The 22,347-nt window shown below is 45.0% G+C and overlaps 1 protein-coding gene across 3 annotated transcripts in view; it reads left to right on the plus strand.

The window, feature by feature from the left end:
* The window catches only part of anks1b (ankyrin repeat and sterile alpha motif domain containing 1B), a 332,396-nt gene that overhangs the window by 4,854 nt on the left and 305,195 nt on the right, over window positions 1–22,347 (plus strand). The window lies entirely within an intron of this gene.

Consider the following 22,347-nt stretch of genomic DNA (forward strand, 5'->3'; position numbering starts at 1 on the left):
TGTGTTTCCTCAACCGCCTAGTCTGGGATGACCTCCTCTGACGTGTGTGTGTGACTAAACCAACCATATGGGAAGACCACCTCAGATGTGTGTGTGTGTGTGTAGGAGGGGTGTAACAGACCATCCATGAAGATGGGGAGATGTAAAGGAGTAGTCTGGAGGAGGGGTAGACATGGGTCAGGGGTTAACTGTGGAGAATGTAAGTGGGAATACACATACACTCTCTCTCAATTATTTTTCAATTCAATTTAAGGGCTTTATTGGCATGGGAAATGTATGTTTACATTGCCAAAGCAAGTGAAGTAGATAATAAACAAAAGTGAAATAAACAATAAAAAATGAACAGTAAACATTACACTCACAGAAGTTTTGTGACATTTCTAATGTCACATTATGTCTATGTACAGTGTTGTAACAATGTGCAAATATTTAAAGTACAAAAGGGGAAAATAAATCAAGCATAAATATGGGTTGTATTTACAATGGTGTTTGTTCTTCACTGGTTGCCCTTTCTTGTGGCAACAGGTCACAAATCTTGGTGCTGTGATGACACACTGTGGTATTTCACCCAGTAGATATGGGAGTTTATCAAAATTGGGTTTGTTTTTGAATTCTCTGTGTAATCTGAGGGAAATATGTGTCTCTAATATGGTCATACATTTGGCAGGAGGTTAGGAAGTGCAGCTCAGTTTCCACCTCATTTTGTGGGCAGTGTGCACATAGCCTGTCCTTCTCTTGAGAGCCAGGTCGGCCTACGGCGGCCTTTCTCAATAGCAAGGCTATGCTCACTGAGTCTGTACATAGTCAAAGAGTTCCTTAACCTTGGGTCAGTCACAGTGGTCAGTATTCTGCCACTGTGTACTTTCTGTTTAGGGCCAAATAGCATTCTAGTTTGCTCAGTTTTTTGGATAAATTATTTCCAATGTGTCAAGTAATTATCTTTTTGTTTTCTCATGATTTGGTTGGGTCTAATTGTGTTGCTGTCCTGGGACTCTCTCTCTCTCCTACATGCGTATATACTCCTCACTCAACATAACTCTTGAGATTTGATTAAGTTTCCTTTAGTTCTGTGAACATTAGAGAGGTGTTGAATGTATCTACCCTGTGTAACAGTACAAACCGTTAGGACACTCCAGAGCTCACTTCATCACAAGTGTGTGTGTGTGTGTGTGTGTGTGTGTGTGTGTGTGTGTGTGTGTGTGTGTGTGTGGCTAAGAAAACACTTTGTAAAACATTCATTACACATAACAAGCATTCCACAGTCCACTCATTGAAATATATTTCAGCTGCACGCACCATCGAGAGCATCCTGACAGGTTGCATCACTGCCTGGTATGGCAAAAGCTCTGCCTCTGACCCGCAAGGCACTACAGAGGGTAGTGTGTACGGCCCAGTACATCCAGTGCCAAGCTTCCTGCCATCCAGGACCTCTATACCAGGCGGTGTCAGAGGAAGGCCCTAAAAGTTGTCAGACTCCAGCCACCCTAGCCATAGACTGTTCTCTCTGCTACCGCACGGCAAGCGATACCGGAGCGCCAAGTCTAGGTCCAAGAGGCTTCTAAACAGCTTCTACCCCCAAGCCATAAGACTCCTGAACATCTAATCAAATGGCTACCCAGACTATTTGCATAGTCACCTTTCATAACTCTACCTACATGTAGATATTACCTCGATACCGGTGCCTCCGCACATTGACTCTGTTCCGGTACCCCCTGTATTGTTATTTACTGCGGCTCTTTAATTATTTCTTACTCTTGTCTCTTTTTTTTAGGTATTTTCTTAAAGCTGCATTGTTGGTTAAGGGCTTGTAAGTGAATGTTTCATGAAGGTCTACCTGTTGTATTTGGCGCATGTGACAAATAAAATTAGATTTGATTGTGAGCGTGTTTGCGTATTTGTGATCAGAGGTTCAAGGACTGAAGGAAGCTAGCATTATCACTGTAGCATGTCTACAGCATATGCATAGCCCTGTTTTAAATCTCTTGTGTGTGTTGACGTCAGTGTGCTTCTGGCTCTGTCTGGAGTGGGGGGAGAGATAATCAGTAGTTGATTAAGGTGTGTGTGTGTGTGTGTGTGAATCACAAAAGTTTAGATATTGTTTTCTCTCTGTCCATCTCTGTTTGGATCTGTCTTTTTCACGTCTGTCTGTCTTTTCTCTCTTTCTCTTGGTCTTGCTGTCAGTCTCTCCATCACTCATTCGTTCACTCCTCTCTCATCCTCTATCCTCCCTCTCTACCCAGTCTCTCTCTGTCACTCTTTATCAATCATTCTCTCTTCCTCCGGCTCCGTCTCTTCCTCCTGTTCTACCTCTTCTTTCCTCCATCTCTCCTTTCTCTCCTTAGGCACATGTACACACACACACAAGCATGCATACACAATAATACACACACACACCTCATCACCACCTCATTCCTTGTCTCTGCTGCCCTACCAAAAAGCAAAACGGCAGTAACTGCTCATAGCTTGGAACTGAGAAAAATGTATTTTATTTACCTTGGTTTAACAATAACTTTATGCAGTTACTGCTTACATGAGCCCCATTTTCTCCATAATACAATACAATATAGGCAGGATACTTGTTCACATGATTAGGTATGTATTTAATGTAGCAAAAATGACTAACTCATTTTCGACCAAATTAGCAGTTACTGCCTTTTTGCTTGGTAGGGCAGTAGAGGGAGTGTTTTTTTATTATAGTGCTGACGTTGACGGACTCATCTCCGTTGACAGCAGCGTTTTGGGAATTCTCTGAGTCCATGACAGTGGTCGGGAAAACCTTCAAATTGGATTAATTAGTGCCGCTGGAAATCCCTCTTCAATCAGTATTGTGTCAGGAGCCACAAGGTAGACTTGGGGCTGCGTCTCAATATGGAAATTGCATCCTTCCCTCACCACCTTTCCTGCATATCCATAGAAACCATATCATAGCACATATTGTAGGTTATTAGACTACATATACGCTTAATTTAACACTCGTTAGGAAAACCGGATTAGCAAGGACAAGTACTTCCTGTTAGGAGATCAGGACATAAGGAAAGAGGCCAAGGGAAGAAGGCTGTTTCCAGAGTATTGGGACCCAGCCCATGGAAGGGAAGATGATGAATGGGAGGCCAGACTGTCATTGTAGTTAATGAGGTTCTGACCTGTACATAGCAGTGGAAGTGTCCGACACACATTCCTTCCTGCCTCCTTTGGCTTGTATACTAGTACTTGTTCTGGGATAACTCACACCGTGCCAAGACAGTGGATAACTCACACCGTGCCAAGACGGCGGATAACTCGCACCGTGCCAAGACGGCGGATAACTCGCACCGTGCCAAGACGGCGGATAACTCGCACCGTGCCAAGACGGCGGATAACTCGCACCGTGCCAAGACGGCGGATAACTCGCACCGTGCCAAGACGGCGGATAACTCGCACCGTGCCAAGACGGCGGATAACTCGCACCGTGCCAAGACGGCGGATAACTCGCACCGTGCCAAGACGGCGGATAACTCGCACCGTGCCAAGACGGCGGATAACTCGCACCGTGCCAAGACGGCGGATAACTCGCACCGTGCCAAGACGGCGGATAACTCGCCCCGTGCCAAGACGGCGGGTAGAATATATTTAGCAAGGAGGTCCCACTTTTGTCTTTTGAATAAGGTTGGTCTTATGGTTTCGTAAAACGAAATGCATAGAAAAGTTGATGACCGTATAGATATGAATATATGTATGACTATACTGTAGGTCATGGTTCCCCATCTGGCGGCACCGCGGGGGATTTTATTTGGCCACCTAATCTGACTTTGGTGCAGGTCATGCTGTTCTTCACATTACCGTCGCTGGTAAACACGCACTATATCAAATAAAATCAAAGTGTATTTGTCACATGCACAGGATACAGAAGGTGTAAACAGTACAGTGAAATGGTTACTTGCATAGTGGAGTATTTTGTTTAAACATAGAAACAATGAACCATAATCCCAACTCCTACTACCATGCATGAATCTGCAGCTAACTAAAGCTAACCAGCTAGGTTCAATGTTAACTAGCTTCATAACATTATGCTATAACTAACAATGCAAATGGCTTTCTGAGATAGAAATAATATTACTACACAGATCATACACGTAACGTTAGCTAGCGAGCCGGAAACGTATAACATTGGAAAATGTAGCTAGACTCTTACCTGTATAGACGGATGAACGCTTCAAGGCAGACTGGAACCATTTAACTCTCTTGTTTGTCCTCCATCTTGCTTGGCCAGCGTTGGGTCAAGCCACTCCGCTTCACACTGACCGTGGCGTGTGGAGAAAGTAGCCCAACTGATCTGTCGATAGCGCCTGCTAAATTCAGGTTATCAATTTTTTGTAGTTCTCGATTGTTAACACATACTGAGCAGCTCACGTTAGAGACAGAAGCATTCTACATGGCAGACCAATCCAAACTCATCTCCCGGCATGTCCAGCCCATCCATTATCTCAGCCAATCATGGCTAGCGGGAAGGCGCCGATCTTTTTCCGTGGCTCAACCAACTAGGCTCAACCAACTAGGCTCAACCAACTAGGCTCAACCAACTAGGCTCAACCAACTAACCAACAACTTTATTCATATTTACAGATGGAAAACAAGTTTGTTATTAAAACAAATGAAAGTTGTGAATGAATGTTCCAGACGGCATTTCTTCCCCCAAAAATCACCACAAAACGAAGGATTTCAAATGCCTCTCCTGTGAAGTAGTGACGTGCCTAGTTTCCTGAAACGGGTCACAAATGTAAGCAAGGTTTAAAATGATTGTGTTTTAGTCAAATATTATATCCGTTTAGGCTTCTTGCGGTCAATTTGCAGTCTTACCAATTATTTGTAATTATGTTCCGAACCCCTGGCTATCCACTCAAGAAAAACTCATCCAACGGCTGAATCTAGTTGATGATCCCTGCTGTATGTATTTATAGCTGCAGTATGCCTGAATGTATTGGGTGTGTGAATTGGCATGTGAAACGTGTGTGTGTGTGTGTGTGTGTGTGTGTGTGTGTGTGTGTGTGTGTGTGTGTGTGTGTGAACAGTCCTGACAGCCTTAGTGGTGACAGTGCAGACAGAGGTAGATTGGCATTCCGATGACATTTGCAGTCTCAAGACAGGCCTCCCATGCACACAATGGAATTGGAGAAGGGGTCAGCAGTTCTTTGTGTGTGTGTGTGTGTGTGTGACAGCTGATCTCAACCCTGTCCTGAAGTACTATTACTCCTATGACTGAGTTCAGCTGCCATTCAGCTTCAATCTATCAAACAACATTGCAATGTGTGTGTGTGTGTGATGGAGAGTTGGTAAATGAATGAATTTTTGTGTGTCTGTCACGAGGTGATGGATAGCGTTTAACCAGCCGGTGCTATGATGCACTCTTAATTCCCATGGTAATTGATTTCCCGTTCACCCATTTCTCGTTGCCGTGGGAGCCGTAGCGCGAGCAGAGAAACCAGGAAGTGAATTACTCTGAGTGACGGCCCCTAATGGGCCATATTTCCCATCAGGCCGAGCTGACGCCAACAGATTGTCCTCCGATTCCCAAACGCAAACTCTGACACGCACATTTTGAAATTTGTAAAGAATGAGAAACACACACACACACACACACACTGATGTGCAAAACTAATCCTTCACTACCGATCACCATAACTCTGCATTGGAGTTTAAACCACTATGTTGGGATAGTGCTCGTATGTCTCAATATGACCAGAACGTTCCTTTCCTTGTATGACCCAAGGTGGAAAACATGACAAATTAGTTCTTTTAAAAACAGATATAAAATATTCAACACTCCCTGACTGCAGTGAAAATAGAGAATATATCGTTCTCTGTGAGTGCAGTGGTCATTTCTTTCAGATCACAAAAGCGGTTGAATTCGGGAGGAAAAGGAATTGGCTATGAGTTATTGTGTGGATTATTTTATTATTACTTTATGCGTTTGTGCAAAATGTTTAATGTCTGATTGATGTAACTGCGAATAGCCTGTCTTTAAAAAAACAAATAAGTTTACGGAAATCATCCAAAATCACTGATCGGCTATTGTAACTTTTTTCCTGCTTGGATATTCCATGTGAAATGTCTGCATGTTGACACTCCAGAAAGAGGGAAATGGAAACCCAGGTGAAATGCACTTTAAATACATCTGACTTAGGGGGAGGTGGAAAAAGGAGAGAGGGAGAAAGAGTGGAAACGCAAGGTAGGTGTGAGAGAGAGGGGGAGGGAGGGAGGTAGGTAGGGAGTGCGAGTAGGAGGGAGTGCGAGTAGGAGGTAGTGTATCTAGGCAGGCCGAGGGAGAGAGAAGGAGGGATGTTGGAGGTGTAGCGGAGGTGAAGGTGTACTGTGTCTCTGCCCAAGGCAGTGTCAGGGGGAAGATCTCTCACCTGGCAACCCTGAAGGCAGGAGAGAATACAGCAACACTACCATCTACTCAACCTCTTCCCGTTTTCTCTCTGAGGATCGGTCTCTCCTTCTCGATCTCTCGATCTCTCTCGATCTCTCGATCTCTCTCTGAGGATCGGTCTCTCTCTCTCGATCTCTCTCTGAGGATCGGTCTCTCCTTCTCGATCGGTCTCTCCTTCTCGATCTCTCTCTGAGGATCGGTCTCTCCTTCTCGATCTCTCTCTGAGGATCGGTCTCTCCTTCTCGATCTCTCTCTGAGGATCGGTCTCTCCTTCTCGATCTCTCTCTGAGGATCGGTCTCTCCTTCTCGATCTCTCTCTGAGGATCGGTCTCTCCTTCTCGATCTCTCTCTGAGGATCGGTCTCTCCTTCTCGATCTCTCTCTGAGGATCGGTCTCTCCTTCTCGATCTCTCTCTGAGGATCGGTCTCTCCTTCTCGATCTCTCTCTGAGGATCGGTCTCTCCTTCTCGATCTCTCTCTGAGGATCGGTCTCCTCCTTCTCGATCGATCTCTCTCTGAGGATCGGTCTCTCCTTCTCGATCGATCTCTCTCTGAGGATCGGCTCTCTCTCTCTCTCTCTCTCTCTCTCTCTCTGAGGATCGGTCTCTCCTCAATTTAATTCAAGGGGCTTTATTGGCATGGGAAACACATGTTAACATTGCCAAAGCAAGTGAGGTAGATAATATACAAAAGTGAAATAATCAATAAAAATGAACAGTAAACATTACACTCACAGAAGTTCTCTCTCTTTCTTTCTCTCTGAGGATCGGTCTCTCCTTCTCTCTCTCTTTCTCTCTGAGGATCGGTCTCTCCTTCTCTCTTTCTTTCTCTCTGAGGATCGGTCTCTCCTTCTCTCTTTCTTTCTCTCTGAGGATCGGTCTCTCCTTCTCTCTTTCTTTCTCCCTGAGGATCGGTCTCTCCTTCTCTCTTTCTCTCTGAGGATCGGTCTCTCCTTCTCTCTTTCTTTCTCTCTGAGGATCGGTCTCTCCTTCTCTCTTTCTTTCTCTCTGAGGATCGGTCTCTCCTTCTCTCTTTCTTTCTCTCTGAGGATCGGTCTCTCCTTCTCTCTTTCTTTCTCTCTGAGGATCGGTCTCTCCTTCTCTCTTTCTTTCTCTCTGAGGATCGGTCTCTCCTTCTCTCTTTCTTTCTCTCTGAGGATCGGTCTCTCCTTCTCTCTTTCTTTCTCTCTGAGGATCGGTCTCTCCTTCTCTCTTTCTTTCTCTCTGAGGATCGGTCTCTCCTTCTCTCTTTCTCTCTGAGGATCGGTCTCTCCTTCTCTCTTTCTTTCTCCCTGAGGATCGGTCTCTCCTTCTCTCTTTCTCTCTGAGGATCGGTCTCTCCTTCTCTCTTTCTTTCTCTCTGAGGATCGGTCTCTCCTTCTCTCTTTCTTTCTCTCTGAGGATCGGTCTCTCCTTCTCTCTTTCTTTCTCCCTGAGGATCGGTCTCTCCTTCTCTCTTTCTTTCTCCCTGAGGATCGGTCTCTCCTTCTCTCTTTCTTTCTCCCTGAGGATCGGTCTCTCCTTCTCTCTTTCTCCCTGAGGATCGGTCTCTCCTTCTCTCTTTCTTTCTCCCTGAGGATCGGTCTCTCCTTCTCTCTTTCTCCCTGAGGATCGGTCTCTCCTTCTCTCACCCTGTCTCTTTTATCTCATACATGTTCCCTCCATTTCTCTTTCTCTAAACATGTTCCATTTTCTTCTAGCTGTGATATCCCTGTCCCCACTCGTCTTTTCTCCCTCCCACTCTGTATTCTCTGTCCAGGAGACTTTGTCATACAGTATGCTGAGTCTCTAACCCAGAATAGAACACAGCTGGAAGTCTCTGTCCGCCCGCCCGTCCAGTCCCGTCCTTCTTCTCTGGTCTGTCTGTCACCACAGTATTCCTCTGTTGTGTGTAGTACTACCTACAGTGGAGCTAATGCTTTGCTCAGGTTGAGTGAGAGAGAGAGAGAGAGAGACAGAGGGATGGGGAACCAGTGGAGGCAGGGGCCTGGATGGAGGAAAAAGGGAGGAGAGGAGGAGGGAAAACCAATTATGAGCCTGATAACAGGGAGGGTATGGATTTTCTACTCTGGGCCTCGGGCCAGACCTCCTCTCTGTCACTCCCCTCCTTCCGGCTCTCTCTCTCTTTCTCTCTCTCTCTTTCTCTCTCCATCCCTTCCATGTTTTCTCTAACCCTCTACTTTTTTCTCTCTGCACCCAATCCCTGTCCTCTCTCTCTTCTCTCTCTTCCTCATCCTTTGATCTGCCTTTCTCTCTCAAATTTTTATTCAACCTAGCTTTTTATTAAGTGTACACCTCTCCCTCTCTCTCTCTCTTTCTCTCCTCTCCTCTCTCCTCTCTCTCTGTAGTAAGTGTGATTAACTGCAGAAGATGAGATATTGAAATGTGTGTTAGAACAGACTGGGACCGTTTCATCAATACCTACCCGGCTGTGTGTGTGAGAGAGACAGAGAGCTGGCAAACCAATGACTGATACTAACAATATTATTTGGAAAGAGTTTTTCATACATTATGTGAAGTGACAAAAAGTCACTATGGGAATGAAACTGACAACATTATCATTGACTATATGACTATATCGAACTATGTGTTACAAAAATTGTTTTGCTGTGGGTGTGTGTGTGACCCTGGAACGGGGCCAGAGAAGTTGGTCAGGATTCACTCTGTTAGGCTCACTGACCCACATTAGAGCTTGGAGCCAGGGTCACGCTCTCTCTCTCTCACACACACACACACACACACACACACACACACACACACACACACACACACTCTCTCCAGTATGTATAATTATCAACTTGTTTCTATTCAAATGCAGATGGGGGGAGAGAGACAGGGACACTGTTTCTGATTGGGATATGAGCGGTCACTACTAATATCTGTAATGGTTTATGACAGGTCCCTTTTGGAGTGCGTGTGTATGTGATTTACAATGACTCTGAGGCACCAGTGAGATGCCCTTCTCATTGCCTGTTTCATTAGTGTCTCAATGTTAATTACATCTCCCTCTACACTCTGTTTGTCTGCCCTCTCCTCCCTCTTTCTCCCCTCTCTTCCCTCTTTCTCTCTTCTCCTCTCCTTCCTCTCTTCTTTGCTGTCCTCTACTTTACCCCTTCTCCTTATACCTCTCCTCCTTCCACCTCTCTTTACCTCTCCTCCTTCCACCTCTCTTTACCTCTCCTCCTTCCACCTCTCTTTACCTCTCCTCCTTCCACCTCTCTTTACCTCTCCTCCTTCCACCTCTCTTTACCTCTCCTCCTTCCACCTCTCTTTACCTCTCCTCCTTCTTGCCCAGTCAATATTATCTCCTTTACCTCTTAACCCTCATCCTCCCTTCCTTTCTCCCTAGTCTCTCTTCGCATCTTTCCTCCTCCCTCCGTTTATCTCTATAGTCGCTGAATCACTCAGGCTTCTCTATCTATTTCCTCTCTCTCTCTCTCTCTCTCTCTCTCTCTCTCTCTCTCAGGTAGTTATAAAGGCTCATGAAGTCAGTAAAAGGTTCTTAGAGAAAGTCACTTGACCGACTGCTCCCTGGTGCTCTACCCTGGCTTCATGCTGCACTGCTACCACGTCCCTACGTTCAGGACCATTAACACACTCCAATGAAGGCAGTCATTAAAGCTAATGTGGTGTATTTAGTAGAGTGAATGTCAGTGATATTTCACGGTGTTGAGCATTCTGTCAACCTGAGAGGAAGGGAGTGTTGCTGTCTGTCTGTGTCAGGTCAGGGGTTATGCAGGTCAGGGGTTATGCAGGTCAGGGGTTATGCAGGTCAGAGGTTAGCTAAGTGCTTGGCAAAGCGGTACCTACGCCCACCTCAATATTTCACTATCCCAGCAGGGGAAAGAATATACTAATATTTTGTGTGTGTGTGTGTGTTGTGTGCACATTTTGCATGTGCGTATTTATACAGCATTCAGTCTGTGAACTGTAGGGAGCCCTACCTCTTCCTCCACCTCCTCTTCCTCTCCCAGTGTCTGGCTCAGCTCTAAATACTCTACAGACTACAGTAGTGCACACACAGACCTGCTGAACTACATTATAATACACTACATTACTCTCTCTCCTGCTGCTCTCTATTCTTATTCTCTCTCTCTGTCTCTGTCTCTCTGTGTTTCTCTCTTTCTCTGTCTCTCTGTCTCTCTATTTCTCTGTCTCTCTATTTCTCTGTCTCTATTTCTGTCTCTCGCTCTCTCTCTACATTTTCCACCATCTCTCAGTAACGTTTGATAGAGATCCAAGAATAACATTGTCTTTCTCTGAGTTGTATTATTAAGTGTAAGTGTGTGTGCTCTGTGGTCTTCTCTCCAGGAGAGGGATTTAGCCAGGGCTAGTGAGCTGCTCTTCAATTGGCTCAGAGACCAGAAGCACGAACACACACACACACGCTGCAGGATCAATACTATACCATATCTATCAACTGTCATATGTACATCTACTCACAGCATAACGAAGCATACACAATGGCTTCAATGTAATCATTACCTCATTTTCTCCTGTATGTGTGTGTGTGTGTGAGGCTCTGACTTTGTCTTCCATGTGCCTCTTCCATGTGTTTGTGTGAGTCACAGTGCTCAGTTTTGTCAATAATCGTGTTCTCATCTAGAATCACCCCCCCATTTCTCATCATCAGCAATGAAGTAATGGTAGCCAGGCCACTAAAAAATACCCTCCAAATACTGATCCAGGATCAGCTTTTCCAACACGACCTTATATCATTAACCATTCCAAGCTCTTAACACAAACTGGTCCAAGACCTTGGGTTTCCTCTTAGTAGTTAAGTAAAGTGATTTTTGTTCTTCTTGTCTTCCAGCTATCAGAGAACAAGGGGGAGCTATTTCCATATTCTAATATATTAACATCTTAATATACACGCCCACTAGCACCGACGTGTTCAGCACTCCCCTCCTGTGCAGGTTTTGTTTCAGCCCGGCACTATTAACCATACATACCTTGATCAACTGAATCAGGTGTGATAGTGCTGGGCTGGAACAAAAGCTGGATCCACAGGACTGTGTTATGGGTCGTTTTTCAGACCGTATCCGACTTCCTGCCTTGGTCCACCTGTCAATCACCGCACTGTTTCCCCAGGAAACCTAATCTCTCTCTGGGAGGCGGGAATAAGACTGTCAGTAAATGGAGCTCCACAAGGCCTCAGAGAGAGGAGGGGAGACGAGGCTAGGGGAGAACATTTACATTTACGTCATTTAGCAGACGCGCTTATCCAGAGCGACTTACAAATTGGTGCATTCACCTTATGATATCCAGTGGAACAACCACTACAATAGTACATCTATATCTTTTTTTTTGGGGGGGGGGGGGGTTAGAAGGATTACTTTATCCTATCCTAGGTATTCCTTAAAGAGGTGGGGTTTCAGGTGTCTCCGGAAGGTGGTGATTGACGCCGCTGTCCTGGCGTCGTGAAGGAGCTTGTTCCACCATTGGGGTGCCAGAGCAGCGAACAGTTTTGACTGGGCTGAGCGGGAACTGTGCTTCCGCAGAGGTAGGGGGGCGAGCAGGCCAGAGGTGGATGAACGCAGTGCCCTTGTTTGGGTGTAGGGCCTGATCAGAGCCTGAAGGTACGGAGGTGCCGTTCCCCTCACAGCTCCGTAGGCAAGCACCATGGTCTTGGAGGGGAGAGGAGGGAGGGGAGGAGAAGGGAGTGGAAGAGAAGAGAAGAGGAGAGGAGAAGTGAGGGGAGGGGAGGAGAGGAGAGGAGTGAGGGAAGTAGAAGAGGAGTACATCATAACAGCAGTTCTACAGAGAGGGGGATAAAGAGAGAGAGTCTGCAACACGCGCACACACAGGCACAAACACGTGTACATATGCCAACACACACATACACATACTTATGCAGGCAGGCAGGCACGCGCACACACACACACACTTTTCTTCACCCATTTTTCTACTGTTTCAGTCTGCTACTCCCCTTCTCTCTCTCTCTCCCCCCTTTTTTTCTCTCTCTCTCTCCCCTCTAATATGTCTCTGGTATGATGGACGCCAGGGTTGTTGACACGTCCCCTCACCCCGCCTGTCAGAATGCCACTCTCTCTGACCCCAACGCTCTACTGACGATGTCACTTCCTGTGGCAGGCGAGAGAGACACAGGGGCGACTGCTGCCACTTTCCCGTCTGGCGTTGCCAGTGGGGTCCTGAATATGGGGCAGGAGAGGGTTGGCCCCAGACTTCACTCTTCCTCTTTCTGTCTCTGCCCATTGGTGTAAGAACACAGTAGAATGGGCCATACACTACACTGTACGATGCTTCTCTCTTGAATTCTACGCAACACTCACTTTTCACTTCAACAGTTGTTGATTCTCTAAAGCAGTGTTTCTCAATATCAAATCAAATTTATTTATATAGCCCTTCTTACATCAGCTGATATATCAAAGTGCTGTACAGAAACCCAGCCTAAAACCCCAAACAGCAAGCAATGCAGGTGTAGAAGCACGGTGGCTAGGAAAAACTCCCTAGAAAGGCCAAAACCTAGGAAGAAACCTAGAGAGGAACCAGGCTATGAGGGGTGGCCAGTCCTCTTCTGGCTGTGCCGGGTGGAGATTATAACAGAACATGGCCAAGATGTTCAAATGTTCATAAATGACCAGCATTGTCAAATAATAATAATCATAGTAGTTGTCGAGGGTGCAACAAGTCAGCAACACAAGAGTAAGTGTCAGTTGGCTTTTTCATAGCCGATCTTTGAGAGTATCTCTACCGCTCCTGCTGTCTCTAGAGAGTTGAAAACAGCAGGTCTGGGACAGATAGCACGTCCGGTGAACAGGTCAGGGTTCCATAGCCGCAGGCAGAACAGTTGAAACTGGAGCAGCAGCATGGCCAGGTGGACTGGGGACAGCAAGGAGTCATCATGCCAGGTAGTCCTGAGGCATGGTCCTAGGGCTCAGGTCCTCCGAGAGAAAGACAGAAAGAGAGAAAGAGAGAATTAGAGAGAGCATATTTAAATTCACACAGGACACCGGATAAGACAAGAGAAATACTCCAGATGTAACAGACTGACCATAGCCCCCCGACACATAAACTACTGCAGCATAAATACTGGAGGCTGAGACAGGAGGGGTCAGGAGACACTGTGGCCCCATCCGACGATACCCCCGGACAGGGCCAAACAGGAAGGATATAACCCCACCCACTTTGCCAAAGCACAGCCCCCACACCACTAGAGGGATATCTTTAACCACCAACTTACCATCCTGAGACAAGGCCGAGTATAGCCCACGAAGATCTCCGCCACGGCACAACCCAAGGGGGGGCGCCAACCCGAACAGGAAGACCAATCAAAACCACACTCCTGATTGACTCCCAGGGGGTTCACCTATGTTTCTCCAGCTAACCAACCACACCTGCCCTAGATTAGTCCATGTCATGTGTTTTTAGTGCCGGGCTGGAACAAAAAGAGCACCCTGGTGGGTTTACCAGTAGCAAAGTGAGTAACAGCGTCTTAAACAAGATTTTAAGTGTAAAATGTTTTTTGTCTCTTAAAAAATGGTTTACTGCATCCTAATAAACAAGGGCCATGGGAAGAGGGAAGATCTATTTGAAAGAGAGCTGGTTATTATACAATATGCATTGGAAGGCTGGATGCTGAAACATATCAGTGTAATAGGTCATACTCGCCATTGAAACTGTGTATTTTGAATAGAATTGTCCTATTGATTGGACAGTACACACAGTATCAATCTCTCTCTCTCCCATGAAATATCATAAAAATACCAAGAACTCAACCTGCAGAATATTCACACGTCAGCACTATAGTTCTGATTCATTATGGACATGGGCCGGAGAGCTGAGTTGTTTTACGGTAAGCAACCAGTAATTTAACCATCAGTTGAATTCAAAGTGCTTTGAGTTGTGTGTGTGTGTGTGTGTGTGTGTGTGGTGTGTGTGTGTGTGTGTGTGTGTGTGTGTGTGTGTTGGTGCTCCCTTTGAGGTAATGAATGCTGAAATGTTAAAAGCGATTTAACAATTATTGAATCATCAATATCTCAAAAAGCATTGTGCTGGAGTGCTGGCACGGTGTGTGAGTGTGTGTGTGCACATCTCTGAGAGCAAGCCAGTAGGTGTACAGTATCATCAGCCAAAGGTCGTAACCTCTTAATGAAAGCTAATTGTCTGATGCAGAGTCGGTGATGTCACTAGTACTGCCTTGGCCAGTGAGTTTGCATATTTTACCATGCAGTGTGTGTGTGTGCATGTTAGTTTATCTGAGTCACAGGGTATGGCTGTGTGTGGCTATAGAGACTGGGTGTGAGTGTTCATGGTGTGACTGTGGTTGGTCTTGTATAGGATACAGGAAAAGTGTATCAGGCTGTATACTGTGTGTGTGTGTGTGAATATCTGTTTATGCTACATATTATGTCAGCTAGTGTGTGTGTGTGTGTGTGCGCGTGTGCGTGCACAGGGGAGTATCTGTGTCTTTATGACTCAGGGAAAGCACTCTGACTCACAGTAAGCCGATCTACAGAACAAGGAGAATACCCACAATCCCCTCTGGGCCCCTCTGCTACTGCCATGGCGATGGCGAGGTGTGAGTGTCTTCTCAACAGCCCCGTCTTGTATCGATCCATAATGGAGAACTTTCTTCTGCCAGTTTCCCAGGACCATTGCATTATTCTATGAGTCAGGGGTGCTATTGGGTGCTGGTCAGAGCCACAATGCTGGGAATAGACTGAAAGGGAAAGAAATGATGAAAGTAGAGTTGAAACTGGAGTTTTCTTTATTTTTATGCACTCTGACGCACGCATACAGTTGACGTTGGAAGTTTACATACACCTTAGCCAAATACATTTAAACTCAGTATTTCACAATTCCTTACATTTAATCCTAGTAAAAATTCCCTGTTTTAGGTCAGTTATGATCACCACTTTATTTTAAGAATGTGAAATGTCAGAATAATAGTAGAGAGTGATTTATTTCAGCTTTTATTTCTTTCATCACATTCCCAGTGGATCAAAAGTTTACATACACTCAATTAGTATTTGGTAGCATTGCCTTTAAATTGTTTAACTTGGGTCAAACGTTTCAGGTAGCCTTCCACAAGCTTCCCACAATAAATTGGGTGAATTTTGGCCCATTCCTCCTGATAGAGCTGGTGTAACTGAGTCAGGTTTGTAGGCCTTCTTGCTCACACACGCTTTTTCAGTTCTGCCCACAAATGTTCTATGGGATTGAGGTCAGGGCTTTGTGATGGCCACTCCAATACCTTGACTTTGTGGTCCGTAAGCCATTTTGCCACAATTTTGGAAGTATGCTTGGGGTCATTGTCCATTTGGAAGACCCATTTTCGACCAAGCTTTAACTTCCTGACTGATGTCTTGAGATGTTGCTTCAATATATCCACATAATTGAGCTTCCTCATGATGCCATCTATTTTGTGAAGTGCACCAGTCCCTCCTGCAGCAAAGCACCCCCACAACATGATGCTGCAACCCCCGTGCTTCACGGTTGGGATGGTGTTCTTTGGCTTGCAAGCGTCCCCCTTTTTCCTCCAACATAACGATGGCCAAACAGTTATATTTTTGTTTCATCAGACCAGAGGACATTTCTCCAAAAAGTACGATCTTTGTCCCCATGTGCAGTTGCAAACCGTAGTCTGTATTTTTTATGGCAGTTTTGGAGCAATGGCTTCTTCCTTGCTGAGCGGCCTTTCAGGTTATGTCGATATAGGACTCGTTTTACTGTGGATATAGATACTTTTGTACCTGTTTCCTCCAGCATCTTCACAAGGTACTTTGCTATTGTTGTGGGATTGATTTGCACTTTTCGCACCATCTCTAGGAGACAGAACGCGTCTCCTTCCTGAGTGGTATGACGACTGCGTGGTCCCCTGGTGTTGATACTTGCGTACTATTGTTTGTACAGATGAACGTGGTACCTTCAGGCATTTGGAAATTGCTCCCAAGGATGAACCAGACTTGTGGAGGTCTAAAAAAAAATTGCCTGATTTCTTTTGATTTTTCCCATGATGTCAAGCAAAGAGGCACTGAGTTTGAAGGTAGGCCTTGAAAGACATCCACAGGTATACCTCCAATTGACTCAAATTATGTCAATTAGCCTATCAGAAGCTTCTGAAGCCATGACATAATTTTCTGGAATTTTCCAAGCTGTTTAAAGGCACAGTCAAGTTAGTGTATGTAAAATTCTGACCCACTGGAATTGTGTTAGTGAATTATAAGTGAAATAATCTGTCTGTAAACAATTACTTGTGTCATGCAGAAAGTAGATGTCCTAACTAGAGGTCGACCGATTAATCGGCATTGATTAATTAGGGCCGATTTCAAGTTTTCATAACAATCTCTAATCCGCATTTTTGGACACCGATTATGGTCCATTACATTGCACTTTACGAGGAGACTGCATGGCAGACTGACTACCTGTTATGCGAGTGCAGCAAGGAGTCAAGGTAAGGTCCTAACTAGCATTAAACTTACCTTAGAAAAAATAATCAATCTTAACATAATCACTAGTTAAACTAGTAATAGTAATAGTTATCTAGCTTGTCCTGCATTGCATATAATCGATGCGGTGCCTGTTAATTTACCATTGAATCACAGCCTACTTCACTAGACGGGTGATTTAACAAGCACATCGGCGTTGAAAAATCATAATCGGTCGACCTCTAGTCCTAACCGACTTGCCAAAACTATAGTTTGTTAACAAGAAATGTGTGGAGTGGTTGGAAAACGAGTTTTAATGACTCCAACCTAAGTGTATGTAAACTTCCGACTTCAACTGTACATGCGCGCACACACACACTATACCCCCCCTGTTGTTTTCTTCCTCTACTGTACTTGTTGAGCTCTGAGTAATCGTCAGTCTACCTGGTGTAATAGCATTAGCAAGCTAACACTGTCATTATAACAGATGAACAATTATTTATTACAACTGTAATTTTCCAACTACACTGGGAATATTTAACTTCGCTGTAGACTTAAACAGGCAATTAAGGAAAACGGATTAAACAATTATGGCCATGAATTAATTAGCATTTTCTAATTACTTGGTACCACTGGAAGCATTGGAAGACTGATTGTGGAATAAATAAACACTGGCAGAGAAAGGGTGAAAGTAGTACAGGCTTATCATACCTGCTAAGTGTTTTAGGACAATGGTAACATTTGATTATCCTCTCTGTTTCTCAGTCACTTTGTTTTGTTTCTTTTTCTCTCTACTCCTTCTCTCTGCTCGCCATTCCACGTGTCTGTATGGTTGTGATAATAGCTAACCCTGTCAACAAGAATGAGGGAGGGCAGCAAAATATCACAGACCCCGTGCCTGCCTGCCACCGTCTCAATTAAATTACAAATGTGTTCTCTGGTCTGATTGCAGGATCGGTAAATGTTTGCCTACTCGACGGGCGATTGATTGCCACCGAGTTGAGCGAGCAGAATTTCACAGCAGAGTGCGCATGGGAGAGGAGAGAGAGATGAGAGATGAAAAGTGGACAGGTAGAGGAGGGGACAGGAACACGGGTACCAGATTGAAATACTTGAAGCAGTTTCTTCACAGATGCATGGACACACACACACACACACACACACACACACACACACACACACACACACACACACACACTGAAATGCAGGAAGTATGTAAGCCATGTAAGCAGATACTATACTTCCATAGATCTATAGTAATATGTAAAATGATACATACTGTAGCCACACCTGGTTTAGTTATCAGTCCCCTTTCAGAGCTATCAGTCTGGATCTGCTATCAGTCCCCTCTCAGAGCTATCAGTCTGGATCTGCTATCAGTCCCCTCTCAGAGCTATCAGTCTGGATCTGCTATCAGTCCCCTCTCAGAGCTATCAGTCTGGATCTGCTATCAGTCCCCTCTCAGAGCTATCAGTCTGGATCTGCTATCAGTCCCCTCTCAGAGCTATCAGTCTGTGGTTCTGGATCTGCTCTAGGTTAGGGTAAAGGTTCAGTCTAGTTCAAGAGTCTAGTTTCTGCTGTGTCATATGACCCCTGTAGTGTGTGTGTGTGTGTGTGTGTGTGTGTGTGTGTGTGTGGACCAAGGGATGTTTGGTGGCTGATTCAGAGCCCTAATATAAAGCTGATTTCTGGATGCAGTGTTTGTATGTGTGTAGATGTTTGTGGATGTGAGTGTGTGTCAATGCACTAAGATTTTCCACTGAGATAAGCCAAAGAGGCTGGTCTGGGAGAACACACTGTGACTAGTCAGTCAAACAAAAAGAAAGGCCAGCGAAAGAAAACAAGAGGGAATGAGAGAGGGGGGGGGGAGGGAGGGAGAGAGTCAAAGATGGCTTCTGTGAAGACCAAAACACATTAGAGAACAACAGGGCAGTGTGTACCACTGCATGTGTGTGTGTGGTGTATTGAATGATATCCAGTAAGCCAGGCAGTGTGTGTGTGTGTGTGTGTGTGTGTGTGTGTGGTGTATTGAATGATATCCAGTAAGCCAGGCAGTGTGTGTGAGTGTGAGAGAGTGACAGTAGTTGTGTCGATGGAATGTGTCTGTCCCACTGAGGTGCCTAGACACTACTGGACAGTCTAGATATAAACACAGCATGTTGCTCTGTGTGTCTGGGATTGACCCCAATACACACACACACACACACACACACACACACACACACACACACACACACACACACACACACACACACACACACACACACACACACACACACACACACACATGATTGACCAGGGGAGGTATCCATCTTAACTCTATTGGTCGTCTGGTTTGTCTGTCTGTAACCAGGGGAGGTATCCATCTTAACTCTATTGGTCGTCTGGTTTGTCTGTCTGTAACCAGGGGAGGTATCCATCTTAACTCTATTGGTCGTCTGGTTTGTCTGTCTGTAACCAGGGGAGGTATCCATCTTAACTCTATTGGTCGTCTGGTTTGTCTGTCTGTAACCAGGGGAGGTATCCATCTTAACTCTATTGGTCGTCTGGTTTGTCTGTCTGTAACCGGTGGAGGTATCCATCTTTACTCTATTGGTCGTCTGGTTTGTCTGTCTGTAACCAGGGGAGGTATCCATCTTTACTCTATTGGTCGTCTGGTTTGTCTGTCTGTAATCAGGGCATTAATTCCTGGTCCTTGAGAGCTTCAGGTGGTGCAGGCTTTTTGACACAGCAGACTTATCTAACCAAGGGCTTGTTGAACAGTCGATTACATCTATCAGGTGTGTTAGTGCTGGTCTGGAACAAAAACATGCACCCCCTGCTGCACATACAGTACCAGTCAAATGTTTGGACACACTTACTCGTTCAAGGGTTTTTCTTTAGTTTTTACATTGTAGAATAATAGTGAAGACATCAAAACTATGAAAAAACACATATGGAATCATGTAGTAACCAAAAAGTGTTAAACAAATTAAAATATATGCCTTGAATTCTAAATAAATCACTGACAGTATCACCAGCAAAACACCCCTACACCATAAACCACCTCCTCCATGCTTCACGGTGGGAACCACACATGCGGAGATCATCCGTTCCCCTACTCTACGTCTCACAAAGACACGGCGGTTGGAACCCAAAATCTCAAATTTGGACTCGTCAGACCAAAGGACAGATTTCCACCGGTCTAATGTCCATTGATTGTGTTTGTTGGCCCAAGCAAGTCTCTTCTTGTCCTTTAGTAGTGGTTTCTTTGCAGCAATTTGATCATGAAGGCCTGATTCACACAGTCTCCTCTGAACAGTTGATGTTGAGATTTGTCTGTTACTTGAACTCTGTGAAGAATTTATTTGGGCTGCAATTTCTGAGGCTGGTAACTGTAATGAACTTATCCACTGCAGCAGAGGTAACTCTGGGTCTTCCTTTCCTGTGGCGGTCCTCATGAGAGCCAGTTTCATCATAGGTCTTGATGGTTTTTGCGACTGCACTTGAAGAAACGTTCAAAGTTCTTGAAATATTCCGGATTGACTGACCTTCATGTCTTAGTAGTTATGATGGACTGTCATTTCTCTTTGCTTATTTGAGCTGGTCTTGCCATAATATGGACTTGGTCTTTTACCAAATAGGGCTATCTTCTGTATACCACCCCTACCTTGTCACAACACAACTGATTGGTTCAAACGCATTAAGAATGAAAGAAATTCCACAAATTAACTTTTAACAAGGCACACCTGTTACTCGAAATGCATTCCAGGTGACTACCTCATGAAGCTGGTTGAGGGAATGCCAAGAGTGTGCAAACAAGCTTTCAAGGCAAAGGGTGGCTACTTTGAACTTTTCGGTTACTACATGATTCCATATGTGTTATGTCATAGTTTTAATGTCTTCACTATTAATAGTCAAAATAAAGAAAAACTCTTGAATGAGTAGGTGTGTCCAAACTTTTGACTGGTACCGTACTACACATACTACATACTGCACATGCTACATACTGCATACTACACATGTTACATACAATACATTACACATACTACACATGCTACATACTGCTCATACTACGTACTGCTCATACTGCACACTACACATGCTACATACTGCTCATACTGCATACTACACATACTGCATACTACACCTACTGCACATACTACCTACTGCACATATTACATACTATACATACTACACATACGACATACTATACATTACATATACAACATACTATACATACTGCAAATACAACATACTGCACATACTACATAATGCACATATTAGGGAGGGGGACATCCTCACTTCAAGTAAAGACAGATGATTTCCTCTGCAGCTGATTTGAAATGGAAAAAGGAAAAGGATGAGGAGGACATTGAGGAGGAGGTAGAAGATTAAAGAGTTAACCTGTAACCTACAGGTGTACTATTTGAACAATGCCTGGCTAAAGTTTTGTCTTGGGGTGAGAGGGTTGAGAGAGTGACTCAAACAGCCCTTTGTCCGTCAGCTGGAGGAGAGAGGCTAAAGTTAGCCTGTTTTGTGGCATTCCTGGAGCGTAAATACAACTGCATGACCAGGGAGCATGTTAGCGCTAGCCATTTAGCCGTTGCTAGGGTAATTAGCGCTGGCTGGCCTATTAACCCTATAAAAGAGCTGGCAAGCGGTTCAATGAAAGAAAGCGGCAAAAAACGGATAACCAGACAGGCAAACGGAGACAGACAGACAGACAGGTCTTAGCCTATTTAATAACAGTAATAGCGGTCGTTTTCCACTAAGTGATGCATGCCTGATATGAAGGATCATTTGAGCCGTGGACTCATTCATATCAATGGAATTCCTGTGTGGATTTCCTCTGTGGTAAGGATGAGCTTCCCCTCCCCCAATCCTAACCTTAACCATCAGGGGGGAAAAAGTCTAACTGACCTTAGATCAGTAGCTGGAGCTGGACTATGCTTGGGTGTTTTCCCATGATCCCCCCCAGTCTCACAGCTGGACTATGCTTGGGTGTTTTCCCATGATCCCCCAGTCTCACAGCTGGACTATGCTTGGGTGTTTTCCCATGATCCCCCAGCCTCACAGCTGGACTATGCTTGGGTGTTTTCCCATGATCCCCCAGCCTCACAGCTGGACTATGCTTGGGTGTTTTCCCATGATCCCCCAGTCTCACAGCTGGACTATGCTTGGGTGTTTTCCCATGATCCCCCACCCTCACAAACATAACCGCAGCCAGCCTAGGCCTTGAGAGAGAGATTATGTGCAAAGTATATATATTTTCAATAAATGAGGGGAAGTGTACAGTATGTGTGTTGTATGGATTTCTATTCTATTCCCGCTGTATGTTGGTGTGTGCTGAGGGAGGGGGCGTTGAAAATCAATCCAGCCTCGAGGACCCTACACACAGTATCAGCATGTTGTCCCTGACTCCTACTGGTTCATATACAAGATATTTAATACCAAGACATACTGTCATCTTACCAACACTAGACACACACACACACACACACACACACACACACACACACACACACACACACACACACACACACACACACACACACACACAGAGTCCT

This window comes from Salmo salar, chromosome 07, assembly GCF_965601325.2.
Source record: "Salmo salar chromosome 07, fSalSal1, whole genome shotgun sequence".
In the NCBI taxonomy this organism is placed as follows: Eukaryota; Metazoa; Chordata; class Actinopteri; order Salmoniformes; family Salmonidae; genus Salmo; species Salmo salar.